Consider the following 7,614-nt stretch of genomic DNA (forward strand, 5'->3'; position numbering starts at 1 on the left):
ATGTACAGGCGGGATCACTGTGTGTGAGCTGTGTGTTTTGAACAAGTGCACAGGTTTGACTGTTAGGCTCTCTGGAATGCACGACACTGCCTAGGAGAGGGCTTCCGAAGACGATGTTGGCCCAGAGTTAGTGTTTCTCACAAGGGTACCTAACTCACATTCTGGTATCACTTATTTACCTAGAGCATCTGCCTCCTTTTCAATATTGAGCTCCTTTTTGACAGGTAGCTATTGTCCTGGTCTGAGGCTTTTCACTGTAATTGGCATTCCAAGAAATTAGTGCTGTGAGTCTATGGAATCTTGTCACCTGCAGGAAATTACCTTCCCACTTCATTTGAACTTCCTGCCAAAAGTGATGCAGTTTCCTGTTACTGGATTTGCTTTCTATCCCATAGGCTCCTTTTGTCCATTGCCTCGTGGCATTTTATTTTCTCCAAGAATTATCACTGTAGAACCTTATCACAAGTTTAAGAATATGTCTGTACAGAGATCTTCTATATTTCCCCTGAGTCTTCCCCTGCAGGTCTGTTTTTAAACATTGATGACAAGGTAGTGAAACAACATTGCTAATAAATGCAGGACGGAGTTTTCAATTTAGCCCTGTAGTTTCTAGGTATTCATTCCCTGTAATGGATCTATGAGGATTTTTGAGGGGTTTTGGTTTTTGGATTTTTTTTCTTAGTTAATAGTTAATTTACAGTACTGTATTAGTTTCAAGTGTTACAGCTCAGTGATTCAGTTTTATATTTATGTGTGTATATATATTTTTTATTTCAGATTCTTTTCCATTAGAGTTTTTTTTCAAGTTATAAACAAGAAGTTTTAATAATCACAGCTACAAAGGAAACAAAAATAATTATGCCACGGTATTTTGCCTATGACCATCAGGTTTGAAGGTCAGAGGAAAAGATAATTTTCCAGGTAAATGTTAATATAAATCACTAAAATTCATTAAAGAAAATATAGAAACCAAACTAAACCAAACCAAACCAAACCAAACTAAACTTAATGAAATGAAGCAGTTCTGAACTTTGGCTTCACATTATAGTCTCTTGAAGAGTTTTATTTATTTATTTTTTTAAATTTATTTTAACTGGAGGCTAATTACTTTACAATATTGTATTGGTTTTGCCAAACATCAACATGAATCCACCACGGGTGTACACATATTCCCAATCCTGAACTCCCCTCCCACCTCCCCGCCCCGTACCATCCCTCTGGGTCATCCCAGTGCACCAGCCCCAAGCATCCTGTATCCTGCATCGAAACTAGACTGGTGATTTGTTTCTTATGTGATATTATACATGTTTCAATGCCATTCTCCCAAATCATCCCACCCTGTCCCTCTCCCACAGAGTCCAAAAGGCTGTTCTATACATCTGTGTCTCTTTTGCTGTCGTCTTGCATACAGGGTCATTGTTACCGTCTTTCTAAATTCCATATATATGTGTTAGTATACTGTATTGGTGTTTTTCTTTCTGGCTTACTTCACTCTGTATAATAGGTTCCAGTTTCATCCACCTCATTAGAACTGATGCAAATGTATTCTTTTTAGTGGTTGAGTAATACTCCATTGTGTATATGTACCACAGCTTTCTTATCCATTCATCTGCTGATGGACATCTAGGTTGTTTCCATGTCCTGGCTATTATAAACAGTGCTGCAGTGAACATTGGGGTACATGTGTCTCTTTCAGTTCTCCTTTCCTCGGTGTGTATGCCCAGCAGTGGGATTGCTGGGTCATAAGGCAGTCCTATTTCCAGTTTTTTAAGGAATCTCCACACTGTTCTCCATAGTGGCTGTACTAGTTTGCATTCCCACCAACAGTGTAAGAGGATTCCCTTTTCTCCACACCCTCTCCATCATTTATTGCTTGTAGACTTTTGGATTGCAGCCATTCTGACTGGCGTGAAATGGTACCTCATTGTGGTTTTGATTCATGGGGTTGCAGAGTCGGACACGACTGAGTGACTGAACTGAACTGAACTGTGGTTTTGATTTGCATTTCTCTGATAATGAGTGATGTTGAGCATCTTTTCATGTGTTTGTTAGCCATCTGTATGTCTTCTCTGGAGAAATGTCTGTTTAGTTCTTTGGCCCATTTTTTGATTGGGTCATTTATTTTTCTGGAATTGAGCTGCAGGAGTTGCTTGTATATTTTTGAGATTAGTTGTTTGTCAGTTGCTTCTTTTGCTATTATTTTCTCCCATTCAGAAGGCTGTCTTTTCACCTTGCTTATAGTTTCTTTTGTTGTGCAGAAGCTTTTAATTTTATAGATTATTACAAGAAACAGTATATTAATAGTTCCCACCACTGTACGGTAGTAGGTACTTGTTGTTTACCTATTTTATGTATAGTGGTGTTGAATTTTTGTGCTGAAAGCATAGAGAGAAAATTAAGTCAGCAAATAATGCATTTAAGAATCTGTGGGGACTCCAATCAGGATAGTGGAGTAGAAGGATATGGAACTCACTTCCCCCCGCAAATACATCAGAAATACATCTACAGGGCTTCTCTACTGGCTCTTTGTTAAGGAATCTGCCTGCCAATGCAGGAGATGAGAACTTCCTGGTGGCTCAGTTGGTGAAGAGTCTGCCTGCAATGCAGGAGACCTGGGTTCCATCCCCGGGTTGGGAAATTCCTCTGGAGGAGGGCATGGCAACCCACATCAGTATTCTTGCCTGGAGAATCCCCATGGACAGAGGAGCCTGGCAGGGCTGCAGTCCATGAGATTGCAAAGAGTCAGACTTGACTGAGTGACTAAGCATGTACATACAGTGCACAAGATGCAGGTTTGATCCCTGGTTTGGGAAGATCCCACATGCTGAGGAAGATCCCACATGCTGATGTTAAGCCTGTGCACCACAACTATTGAGCCTGTGCTCTAGAGCCAGATAACAGAACTACTGAGCCCACATACTAAAGTCCACACACATAGAGTCTCTGCTCTGCAACGAGAGAAGTCATGTCAGTGAGAAGCCCATGCACTATAACTAGAGTAGTACCCACCTGCTGCAGCTAGAGAAAAGCCTGCACAGCAGTGAAGACCCAGCACAACCAAGTAAGTAATTTTTCAAAAATACATCTGCAAATGGAACAACTCTCATAGAACACCTAAACACCAGCAGAAGATCTCAAACACTTGAAGGGACGATAAAGATCATGCAACTAGGTAGGCCAAAAGGAAATAAAAACAGGAGGAAGCAGGATAGGATCTGTGCCCCTGGGAGGGAACTGAGAAAGGAAATGTTCCTGCATCTGGGGAAGCACCTTTGCCAGTAAGGAGGTCAGCCAGGACAGAAAAGGGAGCTCCAGAGGCTCAGAGGAGAAGGCAGCAGCCAGTTTGTCGTAAGCAGACAACAGAGACCTGCATAGACAGTCCCTGCCACTGCCCTGCACACCCACCCCAACCTGAGGGGTGCTTCTGCTGCTATGGGCCAGGGCTGGGTACTAGAATCGGGGTTTAGAGGACAATCCCAGGGAAAGGACTGCAGTTGGCTGTGTGGGGACCGCCTGAAGTGGCTGCAATGTGTGGCTGCAACCAGGCGTGTAGGTGGAAGAAGCCTGGGCCACCATAGAAACAAAGCCCCGTCCTCCATTGTCCTGCGGTGTGAGGGGAGAGGAGGGGCGGGCTGCCATAATGACCTCTTTCCACACACCAGCACCCACCACCATGGGCTCTGGGAGTGCACATCCAGCTGTGGTCTCGGCGGGCTCCCGCACAAGCCACCATCTCAGTGGACTCTAGGAACAGGTGCCAGCAGAGTGCCCGCACATGGAGGTGGGGCTGAAATCACAGAGAAGCCCCAGGGGCTGCACAACTTAGGAAACGGGACTGAAATCCCCCCAAGGCCATGCAGGTCATGAATTCACAGCTCCACCAGCTTTGTAAATTCAGCACCTGCAGGAGGTCCAAGCAGTGTGGGCTTTATGGGCATGTGCATGTGCATGTGGGGCTTTGGTTTGGCCAGGGTCCGAGCTGCCGGTAGCTCCCACAGTGGGTCATGTGCATGAGTACTGCGGTCCTGGAACCTGACTCTGGTGGGTCTGTACTGATGGCCCTGTGAAAACAATGCCTGAGGGACACCAGGGCTGATGGCCAGTGTTCCCACAGTAGAGGCAGTACCAAGGGCAGAGCCAACAACAGTGTACTTTGTGAGTCCACACAACAGGTGACACAACAGAGCACACTCAGTGCTGAACAACTCCAGAGGAGGATTACTCAGTTGCTACTCTCCCACTAGGAACATTTCCAGTCCCACCTATTTCACACCACAGCTCAAAAATAGATCTGGGAGCATCTCCTCCCACACTGGGGGAGCAGATTCTGTCCTTGATAGGGCTGTGGAAGACAGAGAGCACAGAGGAGGCCTCAGTGAAGATCCACTGGAGGCTCTGGCCGTCACACCACCAGTCATACCTCCTGTCATGGGGATAGTGGCCAGCATGCTCTGAGGATGGGGGTGGCAGACATTTTTACTAAAAACAACCCTCACACTATAAGTATTAAACCCGCACAAGTTACACAGGGATGCTCCTACATAAAAATAGCCCTCTAAGACTACAGTAGGTAATTGTTTCTCCTAAACTCATAGAGTAACAGAAGTATAAGTAAAGTTAAGAAGCAGAGAAACCACTCCCAATGGAAAAGTCAGGAGAATTCCTCGGAAAGAACAATGAAACAGATCAGTTTAGTTCAGTTGCTCAGTCATGCCCGACTTTCTGCAACCCCATGAACCGCAACACGCCGGGCCTCCCTGTCCATCACCAGCTCCCAGAGTCCACCCAAACCCATGTCCATCAAGTTGGTGATGCCATCCACCTATCTCATCCTCTGTTGTCCGCTTCTCCTCCTGCCTTCAATCTTTCCCAGCATCAGGGTCTTTTCAAATGAGTCAGCTCTTCACTTGAGGTGACCAAAGTATTGGAGTTCGAGCTTCAACATCAGTCCTTCCAATGAACACCCAGGACAGATCTCCTTTAGGATGGACTGATTGGATCTCCTTGCAGTTCAAGGGACTCTCAAGAGTCTTCTCCAACACCACAGTTCAAAAGCATCAATTCTTTGGAGCTCAGCTTTCTTAATAGTCCAACTCTCACTAGACAGACCTTTGTTGGCAAAGTAATGTCTCTGCTTTTTAATATGCTGTCTAGGTTGGTCATAATTTTCCTTCCAAAGAGTAAGCTGTTCTACATTTGCGTCCTATGTTTCAAAAACTAACAGTGCCTCCTCAAATAAAGTACTCAAAAGCACAACCACTTGTAGAGGGTGCATCCATGTGACAATGTTCTCCAGACATGTGAACTAGCATGTAATTGGACGTGCAAACACACACATCACTGATAGTTCCCAACCTGAAGGTTCATATGTGGCAGACTTTCTGTATTTGAAGAGGTTGAAGAAATTATGACTAAAAATGTCCCAAATTAAAGAAGAAAACATACCCAGATATAAGAAGCACAGAGCATTCCAAACAAGATAAATACAAGCAGACCTACATCAAGACACGCATGCATGCTGAGTCGCTTCAGTCATATCTGATGCTTAGCAACCTTATGGACTATAGCCTGCCAGCCTCCTCTGTCCATGGGGATTCTCCAGGCAAGAATACTAGAGTGGGTTGCCATTTCCTACTCCAGGGGATCTTCCTGATCCAGGGATCAAACTTGTGTCTCTTATGTCTCGTGCATTGGTAGCAGGATTCTTTATCACTAGTGCCACATTGCAAAAGTTAAAGAGAATATTCTAGAGGCAGGGTGGGGGAAAAAAAACATGACAAAGGAACCTCCCATAAGGCTATCAGCTGATTGCTCTATAGAAACATTACATGCCAGGAAAGAGTGGTAAGATATTCTCAAAGTCCTGAAGGAGAAAAATCTACAACCTGGAATACTCTAGCCAGCAAGATTATCATTTAGAATAAGAGAGAGAAAGAATTTCTAAGCAAAAACAGAATACAGCAATATTAAACCTATCCTAAAAGAACTATTGAAAAGTCATCTCTACATAGAAGGGAAGTAAGAGCTATAGGAAAGAGAACATCAGAATTGGAAAGTAAATTATTTAAATAAGCCAGTACACATTTTTAAAAATCAAAAAAGTTTTGTAAAAGTGATAACCACAATGAGTAGCAAAAGGATGAACATGAAGATGTGAAAGAAGACAACAAAATCATAAAATGTGGGGGATGAGAGTAAGCAAATGTAGATTTTTTTTCCTCTAGAATGTGTTTTAGCCTGTATGACTAGCAGTTAAAAGCAAGTAGATATAGGAAAGCGTTAACATACTAGAAAAACAGTAACCACCAATCAAAACCATATAATACATTCACAAAAAGCAAAATGTATAGAGTGAAAGCATAATACAAAAGAAAATCATCAAATCACAAAAGGAAAAAGAGACAGGAAATAAAAAACCAATAAGAAAACAAGACTTAAAATGGCAAGAAATGCAAAGCAGTCAATAATTACCTTAAATGTTAATGGACTAAATCCTTCAATTAAAAGACATGGCATATTGAATTAAAAAAAAATCAAAGTCTACAAATACTGCCTAAAAGAAACCCACTTCAGGGCAAAGAACACAGATAGATTGAAAGTGAAGGGATGGAAACAGATTTCATACAAACAGAAAGAACAAGGAAGTGGGGATCATAATAATTATATCAGAAAAAACAGACTTTAAAGCAAAGGCTATAAAGAAAAAGAGCACTCTATAATGATACAAGGGTCAATAAAAGGAGAGGATATTACACTCATCAGGCTATATGCACCCAATATAGGGGCACCCAAATACACAAAACAAATACGAACAGACATAAAGGAAGAAATTGATGGGAATACAATAATAGTAGGAGACTTTAACACCCCACTCACATCAGTGGACAGATATTTGAGAACAAATATAGTGCAACAGAGATCCTGAAGGATAGGACTCAATTGATATTTTCAGGACATTACATCCAGAAAAAGAGTACACATAGTTCTCAAGTGCACATGAAACATTCTCTAGGATTAGCTATACCAGGACACAAAGCCTCAACAAATTTGAGAGTATAGAAGTATTCAAGCATCTTTCCTGATCACAGTGACATGCAACTAGAAACCAACCACAGAAAAAGAAACAAGCAAACAAGAAACAATTACATGCAGACTAAACTACATGCTGCTTAAAAACCAATTAGTCAATGATGAAGTCAAAGAAGAAATTAAAAAATACCTTGAGACAAATGACAAAACAGAACCATACAGAATCTATGGGCTGCATGAAAAGCAGTCTTGGAAATTCATAGCAATTCAGGCCCTTTTCAAGAAGCAAGAAAAATTTCAAAATACACAACCTAACATACTACCTAAAAGAATTAGAAAAAGAAGAACAAAACCAAAACTCAGCAGAAGGAAGGAAATAATAAAGATCAGAGGGAAAATAAATGAAGTAGAGATTTTTAAAAACATAGAAAAAGTCAATAATACTAAGAGCTGTTTCTTTGAAAGGGTAAACAAAATTGACAAACCCCTGGCCAGGCTCACCAGGAAGAAAAGAGAGAAAACCCAAATAAACTAAGAAATAAAAGAGGAGAAATCACAACCGATACTGTAGAAATACAAAAACCA

Source organism: Budorcas taxicolor, chromosome 11 (assembly GCF_023091745.1).
Source record: "Budorcas taxicolor isolate Tak-1 chromosome 11, Takin1.1, whole genome shotgun sequence".
Lineage (NCBI taxonomy): Eukaryota > Metazoa > Chordata > Mammalia > Artiodactyla > Bovidae > Budorcas > Budorcas taxicolor.